Genomic DNA, 16,978 nt, shown 5'->3' with positions numbered 1-16,978 from the left:
TAAATTTAGGTGACAACGTATGATTTGTCAGTATTCTAGTTGTTGGGTTTTTTTATAGGAGTTTCACCCATGAGCAGAGATTTTCACCAAAATGATGTTTTCCCATCACAGTAAAGAGGTAGGGTAATTCCACCTGATCAAATGGTTTTTCAGCGTCTAACGAAATGATTGATACATCTTCCTTTAATATTCTATTTGAATATATTATATTAAACAGACGTCTTAAATTATAGAATGAGTGATGAAACCTGATTGATCGGGATGTATTAACCAGTGGACCACCAATCTTAATCTATGAGCTAAAATGTTGGCCAATATCTTTTGATCAGTGTTTAAAAGGGCTATAGCTCTATCCGAGCCTGTGTCTTCAAGACTCTTATCTTTGTTTGGAATTTGTGTTATTGTTGATTTATTCAAAGTGTGTTGTAATATATGTTGCTTAAACGCGTAACTATATAGAGTCTGTAAGCGTGGGGGGACCAGGTTATGAGTTTTCAAATAAAATTCATCGTTCAAACCATCGGGGCCAGGGGTCTTCACATTTTCCAGATATCTAATAGTTTCTTCAATGTCTGTTAATGTTATTTATGCGCCCAGTAAGTCTCTATCTCTCTCGTTTAATCCTGAAAGGTTGCATTTCTGCAAAAAAAATGTGCACGCTCGCTGAACTGTGTGTTGTATTTGCTGAGTAAAGTGCCTGGTAATATTGCAGGAATCTATCATTAATGTCGTTAGGTAGTGTAAGCAAATTTCCCTTAACTGATCTGATTTTATTGATTGTTCGTTCGTCCTGTAATTTACGGAATTGACATGCTAACAATTTCTGTGGTTTATCGCCAAATTCAAATTTTATTTGTTTAGTATGCTGGAATAGCTTTAAAATTTGAGCTAAGAGTATATGATTTAACCTTTATTTGAGAGCGACAATTTTGATATGTTTTATCATAGGAGCAATCGCATTTTATGAATCTAACTTGCTTATCTCTCTTACAAGTTCATGTTGTTTTGTGCGATTCTTCTTGTTTTGAGAAGCTTGAAATGCAATAAGACACCCTCTGACAAATGTTTTAAAAGCTTCCCATAAAAAGGGAAGCAGATGTCTCCGGAAGGTCGTTCAACTGAAAAAACAAAATGTTAAATCTGCGTGTTGAGGGTGGATGGGTGTTGGGTCTATTTGATCTTTCTCCCGAAAGTGTCCCCTAAAAAAACCCTTAAAAATATCATAGAGTTTAGAAATAGGAAAAGTGAATAGAGAATTAAAAGGGTGCAGGAAAAAAAACTACATCTAGTGTAGTGTAGTGAGTGAAAGCCACACTCATGTGGCAAAAAATGTAATGACTTCCGTAGCTTTGTAAAAAATAACACTAGCTCCGGATTCTAAAAAATAGTTTGATTTTTACCCCCGTATAAAATTATATAAAAGAAAGGGGAGGCAAACAGGACAGATCCAAGGGAAATTAATCCAACAGTAGGACATTTCTTTCTCCCCTAAAACATGTTATTTCAATGTTAAATATAAAGATAAATCAAATATTGCTTTAATTTCTAATATAAGGTAATTTATGGTCATTTTATACGTAATAGTTAATAATAATTAGTAATAATTAATAGCAAATTGACTTGTTCAGCCAAGTTAAATCTTAGATTATAACAGTTTAAAGTCCAATCTATTCTCCGGCGGCTATTAAAGCCACAGGACGATATTCACCCCCCCCCCCCCCCCCCCCCAGGATTCTTGAGTCTTCCGAGCGAATTCCCTTGATTTCTTGTGATCAGTAAAGACGCACAACTCTCTGTGAGAAAAAGTGTTTCCTCGTCTCCGTTCTAAATGGCTTACCCCTTATTCTTAAACTGTGGCCCCTGGTTCTGGACTCCCTCAACATTGGAAAGGTGTTTCCTGCGACTAGCGTGACCAAACCCTGAATATTCTTATATGTTTCAATGAGATACCCTCTCATCCTTCCAAACTCCAGAGCATACAAGCCCAGCCGCTCCATTCTCCCAGCATATGACAGTACCGCAATCCCGGGAATTAAACTGGTGAACCTAAGCTGCACTCCCTCCATAGCAATTTTGAGAGGACCCATGGCGTTCCACTGATTTACTGCACTTACACCCTTTTAGGTTCCGTGAATCAATGGCTGCGTGCAGATTTTACAGTCTGTGATGGACATTTCTGTGTCGTCTTTCTTGTTTTGGCTAGTTTCTTTCTCTCCTAACTGTGTTTCCTGTTATTCAGAAAATTATTCTTCAAACTGTCTGACAAATGGGCGTAATGAAACATTGATCTTAATGTATAACAATGAGCTGTATTCGACTGAGTACTGGTTAATGTGCTGATTGTGGGGATAAGAGGTTTCACGCGGTTTATTACCGTGCTGCTTACCCTTCTTGATGCGTTATGCTCCGCCTCGGAACCAGTACTGTCCCTAACAGACTGATACTGGCGCATTGGGCAATGAAGAGAGGGAGAACCCTGGGCTGATTGATCCACACTAAAGAGCAGGACCAGTGACTGTTCTACATTCCACAATGAACCCGATTCACAGTGAACCAAAGAGCTAAACTCCCATGGTGAAGTGAGAATGATCAGAAGCCGATCTGATTCTTTATCCGAACCGTCGTAACTGCTGCTTCTTGACTGTTAAGTAATCGAGCAGATGCAGTTATTTTACCATTGATAATTTATTTCCTTGAGTAGTTACGAGTAGACAGCATCGTTAGACAATCTTGAACAATTCCAGAACAGGATTGTGCATTTGATTTGCCCTTCGATTAATCTGCCGAGTTTGCTTTGTCCGCTGTCATGTCTCTGTTTAGTTCCCTCCTTACAGTGAACACGCTGACGATTGTGGTCCTGTCCCGGGGAAAGTGCGGTCTCAGCAGAGGTGTTACTCGCTACCTGATCGCCATGTCAACGGCGGATCTACTGGTCATTATTATCGATCTGATACTGAGGCAGATTCCAATTGCTTTCCGGCAAGCATTTATGTTCCTGAACGATGTCGGAGTGTGTAATATCCACGCCTTCTTGCTTTACGCCACCACAGACTGTTCTGTCTGGTTCACCGTCACCTTCACCTTTGATCGATTTGTGGTCATTTGTTGCCAGAAGCTGAAAACAAACTATTGCACCGAGAGAACGGGGGCTGTGGTTCTGGGGACAGTGATCGTGCTGAGCTGTTTAAAGAACACCTTCTGGTATTTTTTGTTTGAGGGTGGGTACTTGCTATCTAATTCCCCCTGGTTTTGTTGGGCAACACCCGGTGCTCGATTATCACTGGTCTGGGGAATCGGGGAGTTTCTGCAATACCTCATCACACCCGTGATCCCATTTGTCCTCATTGTTCTGTTCAACACCGACCATCAAATACGTGTTAGTGGCGAGCAGAGCCCGCAGGAGACTCCGGGGTCCCAGCAGTGGGGGAAGTGGCAGAGACCCGGAGATGGCGAGCCGCAGGAAATCCATAATTTTACTGCTGGTCATCTCAGGGAATTGCATCGTGTTGTGGGCGCTCCATGCGATATTTGTTGTGTGGTTCAGACTGTCTGGATTAATTCTCAGCTGGAACTATCCAGATTTCGCCATCGGCGAACTTGGCTACATGCTGCAGATCCTGAGCTGCTGCACAAACACAGCTCTTTACGCCGTGACCCAGACTAAGTTCAGGCAGCAGTTCAATGAAGTGGTGAAATCGTCCGTTTATCTGATTGTAAAATGCACTCAGCGCCGCAAGGTTTAGGAATCCGTGCCCTATCCATCCCATTTGCTCACCCTCACGCTCTCTCCCCGACACGCTGAGGATCCACCCCATGTCCCATTTCCACCACCTAATTAACGATCTCTACCGAGTATGAGGTCGTTGGTAGGTCGTAGCAGGTCGTGGTGCTAGTCGTAGTTACTCGTGCATCAAGTAGGTCCGGGCATTTTTTCAACATGGTGAAAAAAGTCCACACATAAAAAAGGTCGTGAATTGGGTCGTGAAATTGGGCGAAACGCGTACCTTCTTACCTGCTAAAAACCGCAGAAACGGTCAATTTTTGCGCTGTAAACAATCGTGGAATCTAAAACGTTTGAGAGCGATAAATCTGGCTGTAAATTGTTTTAATCGCCCATGGTTCTCAAGTGGATTTTACATGAAAAGACAACGCTTCAGATGCAAAATGTATCATTAAAAAATGTCGAGACTTACGAGTGGTGTGTGGAAAAGTAAGTTTTCTATCATTATGCTATTGAGGTTTAAGTTTTGGAAAATAATAAAATGTTCGGACAGCTTAAACACCCACTTCCATTCAAAGATATTGTCAATTTGCTGAGATTGATTATGTCCAATTAACAGCTAACAATTACGCCATTCCTTGGCTTGCATCTGAGTAAAATGTCGTTCAAAATGGGGGGGAACTTCTTTACTCAGAGAGTGGTAGCGGTGTGGAATGAGCTTGCAGTGGAAGTGGTGGCGGCAGGTTCGTTGGTATCATTCAAGAATAAATTGGATTGGCATATGGATGAGAAGGGAATGGAGGGTTATGGAATGAGTGCAGGCAGGTGGGACTAAGGGGAAAAAATTGTTCAGCACGGACTTGTAGGGCCGAGATGGCCTGTTTCCGTGCTGTAATTGTTATATGGTTATATGGTTAAAACCACGTATGGTTTGCGAATGATTTTAATGATACATTTAGCTTCAGAAGCGTTTTATTTTTGCATGTAAAAACCCACTTGAGAACCATGGGCGATTTTTAAATTTTACAGCCATATTTTTTGCTTCCGAAAAGTTTTCGATATCAAAGGAATCAAGGGAAAAGAGAAACATGTTCAGCACAACACTTGCTGTTGATTTCTTTTTGGGAGCTTTTATTTTTGATTTAGGGAGGAGGCTACAATCTGGGCAAAACTTTTTTTTTTGTTTCATAATTTTCTTGCAATTTCAGGCATTCAAAATAAAACCACGAAATAAGACACTTTGGGTTATCATACGTGATCATTCTCCCGCTTCCCCCGTCCAGACAGTAGCACAGTTTTTGTTCATCCTGGCCATTGTTCTCCATGACATTCTCTGACATATTTTTGGGAGGTCTGGTAAAATGTTTGCTAACAAGCTCTGGTACCACACCTAAATTGAAGAAGTGACTAGCAGCAGCTACAGCATCTGTCCATAATTTATAATTACCCACTATACGCTCTATATGAGGACGGACGTCATCACTGGTCCAAACCATAACATCGCAAAACGGTCTCTCCGAGACAAAAAAAATGGGCCTGGACCTGTTAGTAGTAAGCATGCTCATTGGACAGATGAACCTCACCTTTCACATTCTGAAGACAAAACTGATTGTCCTCCGCAGTGTACATTAAAGACATGTCCTTCTTTCAGAATGTAATTTAATTTCAGAAATACCAAAACGCTCATCCCCTCAACAATCCAGAGAACACTGAACCAGTCAATTCATTGTTGCACCCAAATGTGGGTACATGTGGTTTATGATTAGTCCTGAGTCTTTCATTATGATTCCAGAGTGTTCAGTACGCACATAAGCCTCATGAGTTTGTCTTGCTTGCCGTTCATGATCACAACCCCATCTTGTTGCCTCAGTGCTAAATCTGCACAGATCGGGGTGGCACACCGATTTGATCACATTAATTGCAGGAAAACCTGCATTTGTCCTGCAAACACTTCTCAATATTGATGCTATTATGCGCCCTACCGGATACCAAAACCAGATATTTGATTTTGCTTGCTCACGAATGTGTGCATTAAAATTATTTGCTCCCTCCTCTCTAACAAAATATTCAACATATTCACATCTCTTTAGATGATCAGCATATGTTAAATTGAATGTGTCTTCTGCTTCGCAGCTTCACATTTTCGTGAAAAATGTCTGCAGATCTTCGCGAAACACCGACGCGGTAACGGTAAAGTTATCACATATTCCGGTAGACATTTCCCCCCCTGGATTCGAAAACGCCTTATCTGAAAATGTCAAGGCTTTTGTTCTCATTACTGAAAATGTTCAAAAATCTGATACAATATGAATTTGAAAACGACCGTCCTTCGCTGATGACGTCACAATAGGCGTGCGTGCCGTTCTTCCTTGCGCTGCGAGTGACGCCACCCCCCCCCCCCCCCCCCCAAGTCCTTTGGTCGCCTCTGCCGGAGATTAGTTCGCGAGCTGCACTGAAGCCGCGTACCTCCCTGTGCCTATGTGTCCTTCTCTGTGCCTCTGTGTCCCTCTCTGTGCATGTGTCCCTCTCTTTACCTCTGTGTCCCTCTCTGTGCATCTGTCCCTCTCTGTACCTCTGTGTCCCTCTCTGTACCTCTGTGTCCATCTATGTTGCTCTGTGTCCCTATATGTGCCTCTGTGTCCCTCTCTGTGCCTCTGCCGTCTCTCTTTCTACCCCTCCCTCTCTAGCGGCCTCTGCGAGTTAGGGGATATGTGTGATTGGATAGTGCGGAGATAGAGCAGTAAAGTGAGCGAATGAATAATACCGACACAATATCAAGGGGGTGGTTTGTGCGTGCGTTGGGGTGGTTATTGTGTGCGTGTGTGCGGGGGGTGTGGTTAGTGCGTCTGTGACGCCGCAGGGCGGCCCCTCCCAGCAAACGCGCGTTGAGGGGACGGAACCCAACTGGTCCCACTTGGTCTAGTATCCACTAAAACTAAATTAAACTCCAAACTCAAACTATATACTTGAACTTTCAACTATAAACTAAACTCAGACACTAAACTAAACTCTAATCTAACAAACAAAAGCAGGAACGGGGTACTGATTTTGGATGAACTGATTCTGTCCGCTCCGGTTCCTCTCCCACTGGGCTCCAACCTGCCGGAGATCACTGTGCGCTTAGTTTTACATTTATCTCATGCTTTGAGTTTAGAATTTGTAATTTGAGTTTGTAGTTCGTGTTTAATAGTTAGAGCTTAAAGTTGAGAATTTAGAGCTTGAGATTATAGTTTGAAACATGGAAACTTAGAAACATACAATAATAGTTGCAGGAGTAGTCCATTCAGCCCTTCGAAACAACACTGTGATGATGGCTGATCATCCCCAAACAAGCAGTTCCTGCTTTTGTTTCTAGTTTAGAGTTTTGTTTACTTTCTGAGTTTAGAGTTTGGAGTTTAAAGTTCTAGGTTACAGTTTAACGATTAATGTAGTTTAACATAGTTTTAAACACGGTCAACATAAACAGTCGTTTTTTTTAAATTCAAAGTTTATTCAGATTTTTGAACATTTACAGTAATAACTCGAAAAATTAGCATGACATTTTCTGACAAGACGTTTTGCAATCCACGGGAAAAATTGCTACCGGAATATGTAAATAATTTACCGTTACCGCGCCGTTTTTTCGCGAAGATGTGCGTACACGCAAACGCGCACACACACACTAATAAATGTCCCTCCAAGTTCAGACATTTAATAGTTTCTAGACCAAGTGCAGACCCGTTGGATCTGCTCCCCAATGCACACGTCCCCACATCCGTAGCCCCCCACGGTAGGCGTGGTCCTCAAAGTTAACCCGTTGCCGATGGTAAGTTCGAGCACTCGTCAGCAAAGTTCATAGCTCGTGAGCCTCCCCTAGCACTGGTGTTTAAAACAAATCCCAACCCACTATTGCAATACCGATCCCCCTCCTGTCCTGCCAGGAGCTATGATGGCAACATTGTTGCAAATGTCGGGTGCACAGGCTGCCAGGTGCCAAAGAGGTGAAAAGTTCACAGTGTTGCTGCCAATATCCTGTCTTGCAACGTTATATCAATGCGTTCTGGAAGCTGAGAGGAATGATTTTAAAATAAAAAAGCATTTTAAATTCAAAATATTTTAAAACATTTTTAGTAGTGTCGAGAAATCAAACCCGACATTTTCAGATATTTTGGACTCCACGAGAAAAAATCTCCGCCGGCATATGTAAATATTGTAATGTCACCACGTCGTTTTGTGCGAATATGTGATTACACAAAAACACACAACTAAATACACATCCTAGATCAGACTTTTAATTGGTACTAGAGCGCGGGGGACACGTTGGAGACAAAGAGAGGGGCAGAGAGAGAGGTGCAGAGACAGACAGAGAGGGGTGTGGGAGCGGGAGAGGGGTGAGAGGGGGGAGAGGGAGAGGGGAAGTGTAGACAGGGGGAGAGAGGGTTAGAGAGGGTGGAGAGCGGTGGGGGAGTGGGGGATAGGGTGTAGCGAAAGGGGGGAGAGAGGGGTAACATGGGGAAACAGAGGGGGAGGGGATATGTGGCGAGAGGGGGTTAGAGAGAGAGGGCAGTGAGGGGGAGAGAGGGGGAGAGAAAGTGTAACTGAGAGGGAAGAGGGTGGAGGGGGTGACAAAGAAAGGGGAGGGTGAGCGGAAGCGAGCGAGGTGGAGAGGGGGTAGAGAGGATGGGGAAGGGAGATGGGGAGAGCGGTGGAGAGCGTGGGGAGAGATGTGGAGGAGAGACGGCTGAGAGTGGAGGGGTGCGCGAGGGTGGAAAGAAGAGAGAGGGCGGGGGAGGGACAGCAGGAGGGAACGGAGGGGAGGGGACATGAGGGGGAGAGGAGGGGTGATCAGGAGGACGGAGAGGTGGAGGGGGAGAGGAGTAGGGGGAGGAGATGCGGAGCTTGGCGGGCGGCCGGGGTGCGGTGGGCGGGGAGCAGCAGGGAGCGGGGAGCAGTGGGGAGCAGCTGGAAGCAGCGGGGGGGGGAGCGGGAGCGGCGGGGAGCAGGGAGGAGCGGGTAACATCGGGGAGGAGCGGGAGAGGCGGGGACCGGGGTGGGGGAGGGCAGCGGGGAGCGGGGAAAAGCAGGGAGCAGCGGATAGCAGCGGAGAGGAACGCGCAGCGGGCGTCAACCACCGGGCTGAGACTTCGACAGCTTTAATACAGGGCCCGACTTGCTTGCTTTTGAATAACGGCGGAGGTGACGGTGATGATGGTAACGTCATCAGCGAAAGACAGTCGTTTCGTTTCAAAGTTTAGTCCGATTTTTGAACATTTTAATTAATCTCGACAAATAAAACATGACATTTTCAGAAAAGGCGCTGTTTCGGACATGGAAAAATCTCTGCTGGAATATGTTAACATTTTACTGTCAACGCGTCGTTTTTTCGACAATATTTGATTATACACAAACAAACAAACACACACGAACAAACACACACACATCCAGGATGAGACTAGTACACCGCCGTCTAAATTTTTCGTTTCCCACTCTCCTGACTCTCAGTCTAAAGAAAGTTCTCGACCCAAAACATCACCCCTTCTTTCTTTTCAGAGATGCTGCCTGACCCACTGGGTTACTCCAGCACTTTGTACCTGCCCACGTTCTCCAGAGATGCTGCCCGACCCGCTGAGTTACTCCAGCACTTTGTACCTTTCCACGTTCTCCACAGAGATGCTGCCTGACCCGCTGAGTTACTCCAGCACTTTGTAGCCGTCCATGTTCTCCACAATCTGCTTCACCCGCTGAGTTGTTTCAGCACGTTGTACCTATCCACTGAATATAAAACTAAAACTATAATCTCTAACTGAAACTAAATCAAACTCTAAACTCAAAATATAAATAACAACTCTAAACTCTAAACTCCAAACTCCAATTAGAAACAAAAGCAGGAATGGGGTACTGATTGGTGATGATCAGCCATGATCACATTGAATAGCGGTGCTGGTCCGATTGGCCTACTCCTGCACCTATTTTTCAATGTTTCTATGTTTCTGTGTTTCAAACTATTAACTCAAACTCTAAACTCTGAACTCTAAACGCTAACTACAAAACTCAAACTTTAAACCCAAGTTACAAACTCTAAACTCAAAACATGAACTAAATGTAAAACTAAGCGCGCAGTGATCTCCGGCAGGTTGGAGCCTGGGGGAAAAGGAACCGGAGCGGACAGAAACAGAAACCATTCTTCATTTTATTGATAGTTTCCCAGTTGTACAGAGAGTGAGAAGCGCTGAAGTGGCGCGGCCGCCGGGGGTCACGGGCTCGGTTTGCCGCGCGGGTGTTGTCGATCCAGGAGACGTAGTTGCATACGCGAGTGTACACGCTGGGCTCGCCCCTCGCAATACACACGGGTCTCCGCGATCCCACTCGGTGGAACACTCCATTAAACCCCACAGGTCCATCAGAATCACCCTGTTACAAGGGCAGACGTGAGAGGCGGTTAAATGTCTTCGGACAAAGATAGTAAATTGTCCCCAGAGAGAGAGAGAGAGAGAGAGTGTGTGTGTGTGTGTGTGTGTGTGTGTGTGTGATAGTCTTCGTGCGAACGGGGTGATCGCTCGACGGCAGCGACACGCTGGGCCGAACGGCCTTTTTCCGCGCTGTAGTGGGCAGCGAGGGGAGGGAAGGGAAGGGGAGTGGGTACAGAGACGGGGAGAGGGGGTGTAGACGACTGGTAACAGTGAGCTGCGGACACCACCCAACGCGGTTTGATCAGGGCGCCGCTGCAAACATGGTAGCGGATGGTGAGCGACACGATCCAGGGTGCACTGTAATTGTAACCGCCCACGATCTTGTCATCATCTGTGGGCGCCGCGACTGTGGGTGTGGGAGAAAGAGAGAACACTGTCACTGTCAGCTAGAGGAGAGGGAGAATAGTGCCTAGGGAGAGGGGAAAGAAGCGGGTGAGAGGATGGAGAGAAGAGGTGGGAAGATAATGATGGGAGTGGGAGAAAGATGGGCAGAGAGATGAGGGGAGGGAGAAGGGAGCTAGAGAGAGAGGGGTAGATGGAGGGGAAGGGAGGCCGGGGGCGATGTGGGGTACCTCTAGGAGATGCTGCCGGGGATCTCCGTGGAGGGAGAGCCTGGAAATAGAGGGGGGGCGACTCTGCGGGGATGAGAGAGAATCGGTAGAGGGGGAGGAGGAGAGAGAGGAGGGGCGGAAGACAGGAAGGGAGACTGAGAAGGAGGAGAGAGTGTAGGGGGAGAGATAGAATGGGTGATTGGAGGAGGGGAGAGCAGGGGAGAGGAGATGGGAGAGGAAGGGCGCGAGACAGGATGAGGAGTCAGGGGAGGGGAGAGGGAGGCAAAGGGGAAGGGAGCCGGGGGGGGGGTGTACACTTACGGGCGAGTCCGAGGAAGACGAAGGGCAGAAGAGTCTTCATGTTGTGTGAGGTCGGGGCGCGGATGCCTTGGCGAGCGATCGCCCCAGTGCTCTTCCAAGCCTTGTATGGCGCTGGGCGAGGTCGGGAGGAAGGCAGAGACGGATAATGGGAGGAGGAAAAGAGCGAGGGAGGAGCGAGAGGGGATGGGGAGAGGGACGGAGGGAGCATGAAGAAGAAAGGGAGGGGGAGTGGGCAGTGGAGAGCTTTTCAGAGAAAAAAACTAATTTAAACTGAAAACGAACTCTAAACTCAACACTTGAGCTAAAACTCTCTGAACACCTTCGTTCAATCCATCTGGACCCACCTGCTCTACCGGTTGTCAAACACTTGTCACTTTGACCACAGCAAACATTGCCCTATTTCCAATATCACTTGTTTGCATGTCTTTTTATTAATTTGTTATATATCTCTCCACATCACCGTCTGTATGTCTTGTTTCATTTTTCCTCCCACTGTCAGGCTGAAGAAGGGTCTCGACCCGCAATGTCGCCAATTCCTTCTCCACGGGGAGTCTGCCTGACCTGCTGAGTTACTCCAGCATTTTCGAACGTGTCGGAGTAAGTCAGCGGGTCAGGCAGCATAACCCTAACGCTTCTTCAGACTGAGAGTCTGGACAATATGAAACGAGACATACAGACGGTGATGTGGATAGATACAGAAATAAATAGTAAAACATATGCAAAAATGTGATGATGATATGTGAAACATAGAAACGTAGAAAATAGGAGCAGGAGTAGGCTATTCGGCCCTTCCAGCCTGCACAACCATTGAATATGATCATGGCTGATCATCCTACTCCGTATCCTTAACCTGCCTTCTCTCCATACCCCTTATCCCTTAAGCCATAAGGGCCACATATAACTCCCTCATAAATATAACCAATGAACTGGCCTCAACTACTTTCTGTAGCAGAGAATTCCACAGATTCACCACTCTCTGTGTAAAAGAAGATTTTCTCATTTCGGTCCTAAAAGACTCCCCCCTTATCCTTAAACTGTGACCTCTTGTTCTGGAATTCCCTAACATCGGGAATAATCTTCCTGCATCTAGCCTGTCCAACCCCTTAAGAATTTTGTGAGTTTCTATAATATACCCCCTCAATTTTCTAAATTCTAGCGAGTACAAGCCAAGTCTATCCATTCTTTCTTCATATGAAAGTCCTGCCATCACAGGAATCAGTCTGGTGAACCTTCTCTGTAATCCTCTATGGCAAGAATAGCTTTCCTCAGATTAGGAGACCAAAATTGTACCCAATACTCCATGTGTGGTCTCACCAAGATCTTGTAAACCTGCAGTAGAAAATCCCTGCTCTTATACTCAAATCGTTTTGCTATGAATGCTAACATACCATTCGCTTTCTTCACTGCCTGCTGCACCTGCATGCCAACTTTCAATGACTGGTGTACCATGCCACCCAGGTCTCGTTGCATCTCCCCTTTCCCTAATCGGCCACTTTAAGTATTCCGGGATGCAATTTATCTGGCTCTGTGGCTTTATCGACCGTTAATCCATTCAATTTACCTAACACCACTTCCCGGGTACCCTGGATTTCACTCAGTCGCTCCATCTCATTTGACCCCCGGTCCTCTGTTATTTCCGTCGGGTTATTTATGTCTTCCTTAATGAAGACAGAACCAAATTAGTTATTCAATTGATCTGCCATGTCCTTGTTCCCAATGATCAATTCGCCTGATTCTGACTGCAAGGGGCTTACATTTTGTTTTAACTAATATGTTTCTCTTCACATATCAATAAAAACTTTTGCAGTCAGTTTTTATGTTCCCTGCCAGTTTTCTTTCATAATCTATTTTCCCCTTCATAATTAAGCCGATTGTCCTCCTCAACTGGAATCTGAATTTCTCCCAGTCCCCTGGTAGTCTGCTTTTTCAGGGTAATTTGTATGTTCGCCTTTTGTTTTGACACTATCCCTGATTTCCCTTGTTATCCACGGATGCACCTTGCCTGATTTATTATTTTGCCAAACTGGGATGAACAATTGTAGTTCATCCATGCAGTCTTTAAATGCCTTCCATTGCATATCCACCGTCAACCCTTTAAGAATCAATTGCCATTCTATCTTGGCCAATTCACGTCTCTAACCCTCAAAGTTACCTTTCTTTAATTTCAGGACCCTTGTTTCTGAATTAACAATGTCACTCTCCATCCTAATAAAGATCTAAACCATATTATGGTCACTCTTGCCCAAGGCTGCTAACTAACCATTCCTCGTTACTCAATACCCAGTCTAGAATAGTCTGTTCTCTCGTTGGTTCCTCTACATGTTGTTTAGAAAATTATCCCGCATACATTCCAATAAAAATTCTTCTGCAGCACGTCTGCCAATTTGATTCAACCATTCTATAAGTAGATTGACGTCACCCATTATAACTGTTTTACCCTTGTTGCACGCATATCTAATTTCCTGTTTGATGCCACCCCCAACTCCACTACTACTGTTAGGTGGCCTGTACACAACTTCCACTAGATGTTTCTGCCCCTTAGTGTTTCGCAGCTCTGCCCATATAGATTCCACATCCTCCAATCAAATGTCCTTCCTTTCGATTGAGTTAATCTCATCTCTAACCAGCAACGCTACCCCATCTACTTTTCCTTGCTGTCTATCCCTCCTGAATATTGAATATCCCTGGATGTTCAGCTCCCAGCCTTAGTCACCCTGGAGCCATGTCTCCGTCATCCAAACTATATCATATTCATTAATATCTATCTGCACATTCAACTCATCCACCTTATTACGAATGCTCCTTGCATTGAGACACAAAGCCTCCAGGCTTGTGTTTACAACACTCATACCCCTTATACAATTATGTTGAAATGTGGCCCTATCTGATTTTTGCCCTGGAGTTGTCTGCCGGCCACTTTTACTTTTCACCTTGCGCTTCTGCCCTCATTTTACTCCCCTCTGTATCTCTGCTCTTGCACTCATCCCCCTGCCACATTAGTTTAAATCCTCCCCGACAGCACTAGCAAACAGTCCACCGAGGACATTGGTTCAATTCCAGCTCAGGTGCAGAGACCGTCCTGTTTGTACCGGTCCCACCTCCCCCAGAACTGGTTCCAATGCCCTAGACATTTTAATCCCTCCCCCTTGCACAATTTTTCAAGCCACGTATTAAGCTGCAATATCCTCTTATTTTTATCCTGGCTAGCCCGTTGTACTGGTAGAAATCAAGAGATAATCACCTTTGAGGTCCTACTTTTAAGTTTATCTCCTAGCTCCCTAAATTCACCTTGTAGGACCTCATCTCGTTTTTTAATCTATATCGTTGGTGCCAATGTGCACCACGACAACTGGCTGTTCACCCTCCCCCTCCAGAATGTTCTGCAGCCGTTCAGTGACATCCCTGACTCTTACACCAGGGAGGCGACATACCATCCTGGAGTCTCGTTTGCGGTCGCAGAAACGACTATCTATTCCCCTTTCAATTGAATCCCCCATTACTATAGCCCTTCCACACTTTTTTTCCCCTCCTGTGCCGCAGAGCCACCCATGGTGCCATGAACCTGGCTGCTGCTGCCTTCCCCTGATGATCCATCTCCCCCAACAGTATCCAAAATGGTATATCTGTTTAAAAGGGCGATGACCGCAAGGGACTCCTGCACTACCTCCCTACTGCTGCGCTGGCTAATGGCCCCCCCGTTCCCTTTCTGTCCGCTTAACTCTCACTTGCGGCGTGGCCAACGTGCTATTCACGACTTTTTCAGCATCGTGGATGCTCCAATATAAATCCAACCGCAGCTCCAATCTTTCAATGCGGTCTGCAAACGTAGTCACCAGGGACACCGACCACATCCCTGATCTCCCACATGTTGCAGGATGAGAAAACCATGGGGCCGATCTCAAGTGCGATGGCTTACCCCCCAAATTAAATCAACTCACTCACACTATGAAAATCGTATCCTTTAAACGGTACATTTACTAAAAAGCACTGTACCCTTATCTCACTGTACCCTCAACTCACTGTACCCTCAACTCACTGTACCCTCAACTCACTATACCCTCAAATCACTGTACCCTCAACTCACTGTACCCTCAACTCACTGTACCCTCAAATCACTTTACACTCAACTCACTGTACCCTCAACTCACTGTACCCTCAACTCACTGTACACTCAACTCACTGTACCCTCAACTCACTATACCCTCAAATCACTGTACCCTCAACTCACTGTACCCTCAACTCACTGTACCCTCAACTCACTGTATCCTCAACTCACTGTACACTTAACTCACTGTATCCTTAACTCACTGCACCCTTAGCTCACTGTAACCGTAAACAGAAAGCAGAAATGCAAACCTGGGGTTACTCCCAATCAGCTGCTTCCTCTGGTCCGCTACACCAATCAGCGGCTTCCACCAGACGACTTCCTTGGAAGTGTCATGGAACTTTACAGATTGGGTACTCCTCCTCTTGCTCCAACGGATCCCGGGCCTCTGTGAAAGCAAGCCCCGCGCTCGATTTTTAAACTCACCGCCCGGAAACTCTTTCACTTGCTCCAACGGCTCCCGGGCCTCGGTGAAAGCAAGCCCCGCGCTCGGTTTTTAAACTAATCGCCCGGAAACTCCTTCTCTTGCTCCAACGGTTCCTGGGCCTCTGTGAAAGCAAGCCCCGCGCTCGATCTTTAAACTCACCGCCCGCAAACTCCTCCTCTTCCTCCAACGGCTCCCGGGTGGAGTAAAGAAGTTCCTCCTCATGTTACCCCTAAACGTCTGTCCTTTAATTCTCAAATAAGTTCCACGTGTTTGAAAGTTCCCTACTCCCAATGGGAAAAGCTTATCCACGTCAACTCTGTCTATTCCTTTCATCATTTTAAATATCTCTATCAAGTCCCCCCTTAACTTTCTGCGTCCAAAGAAAAAATACCTAACTTGTTCAACCTTTCTCTGTAACTGAGTTGCTGAAACCCAGGCAACATTCTAGTAAATTTCTGTACTCTCTATATTTTGTTGACATCTTTCCTATAATTTGGCGACCAAAATTGTACACCGTACTCCAGAATTGGCCTCACCAATGACTTTACAATTTTAACATTACATCCCAACTTCTATACTCAATGCTCTGATTTATAAAGGCCTGCACACCAAAGGCTTTGTTTACCACCATATCTACATGAGATTCCACCTGCAGGGAACTATGCACAGTTATTCCTAGATCCCGCTGTTCAATTGCATTCCTCATTTCGCTACCATTTACCATGCACGTCATATTTTGATTTGTCCTGCCAAGATGAAGCACCTCACACTTGTCATCAACTCCATCTGCCATCCTCCCGCCCACTATTCCAAATGGCCTACATCTCTCTGTAGACTTTGAAAATCTACTTCATTATCCACAACCCCACCTATCTTATCCGCATACTTACTAATCCAATTTACCATAATCCAGATCATTCATGTATATGACAAACAACAGTGGTCCCAACACAGATCCCCGAGGTACCCCACTAGTCACCGGCCTCCAACCTGACAAACAGCCATCCACCATTACTCTCTGGCATCTCCCACTCTACCACTGTTGAATCCATCTTGCTACACCACCATTAATACCCAACAATTGAACCTTCTTAAACAACCTTCCATGTGGAAGCTTGTCAAATGCCTTACTGAAGTCCATATAGACAATATTCACCGCTTTACCCTCTTCAATTTCCCTGGCAACCTATTCAAAAAATTCAAGAATATTAGTCAAACATGACCTTCAAGGCACACATCCATGTTGACTGTTCCTAATCAGACCCTGTTGATCGAGATGCTTATATATATTATCACGAATTATCCTTTTCATTAATTTGCCCACCACTGACGTCAAACTAACAGGTTTATAATTACTGGGTTTTCTCTTAGAACCCTTTTTAAACAATGGAACAACATGCGCAG

The 16,978-nt window shown here is 45.4% G+C and overlaps 1 pseudogene; it reads right to left on the bottom strand.

Annotated features, from left to right (window-relative positions):
• Positions 1–11,102, bottom strand: part of LOC116968007 — a 55,214-nt pseudogene extending 44,112 nt beyond the window's left edge.
• Positions 11,103–16,978: the final 5,876 nt, after the last annotated feature.

This window comes from Amblyraja radiata, chromosome 43 (assembly GCF_010909765.2).
Source record: "Amblyraja radiata isolate CabotCenter1 chromosome 43, sAmbRad1.1.pri, whole genome shotgun sequence".
In the NCBI taxonomy this organism is placed as follows: domain Eukaryota; kingdom Metazoa; phylum Chordata; class Chondrichthyes; order Rajiformes; family Rajidae; genus Amblyraja; species Amblyraja radiata.
This window is presented reverse-complemented; position numbering and strand designations above follow the sequence as displayed.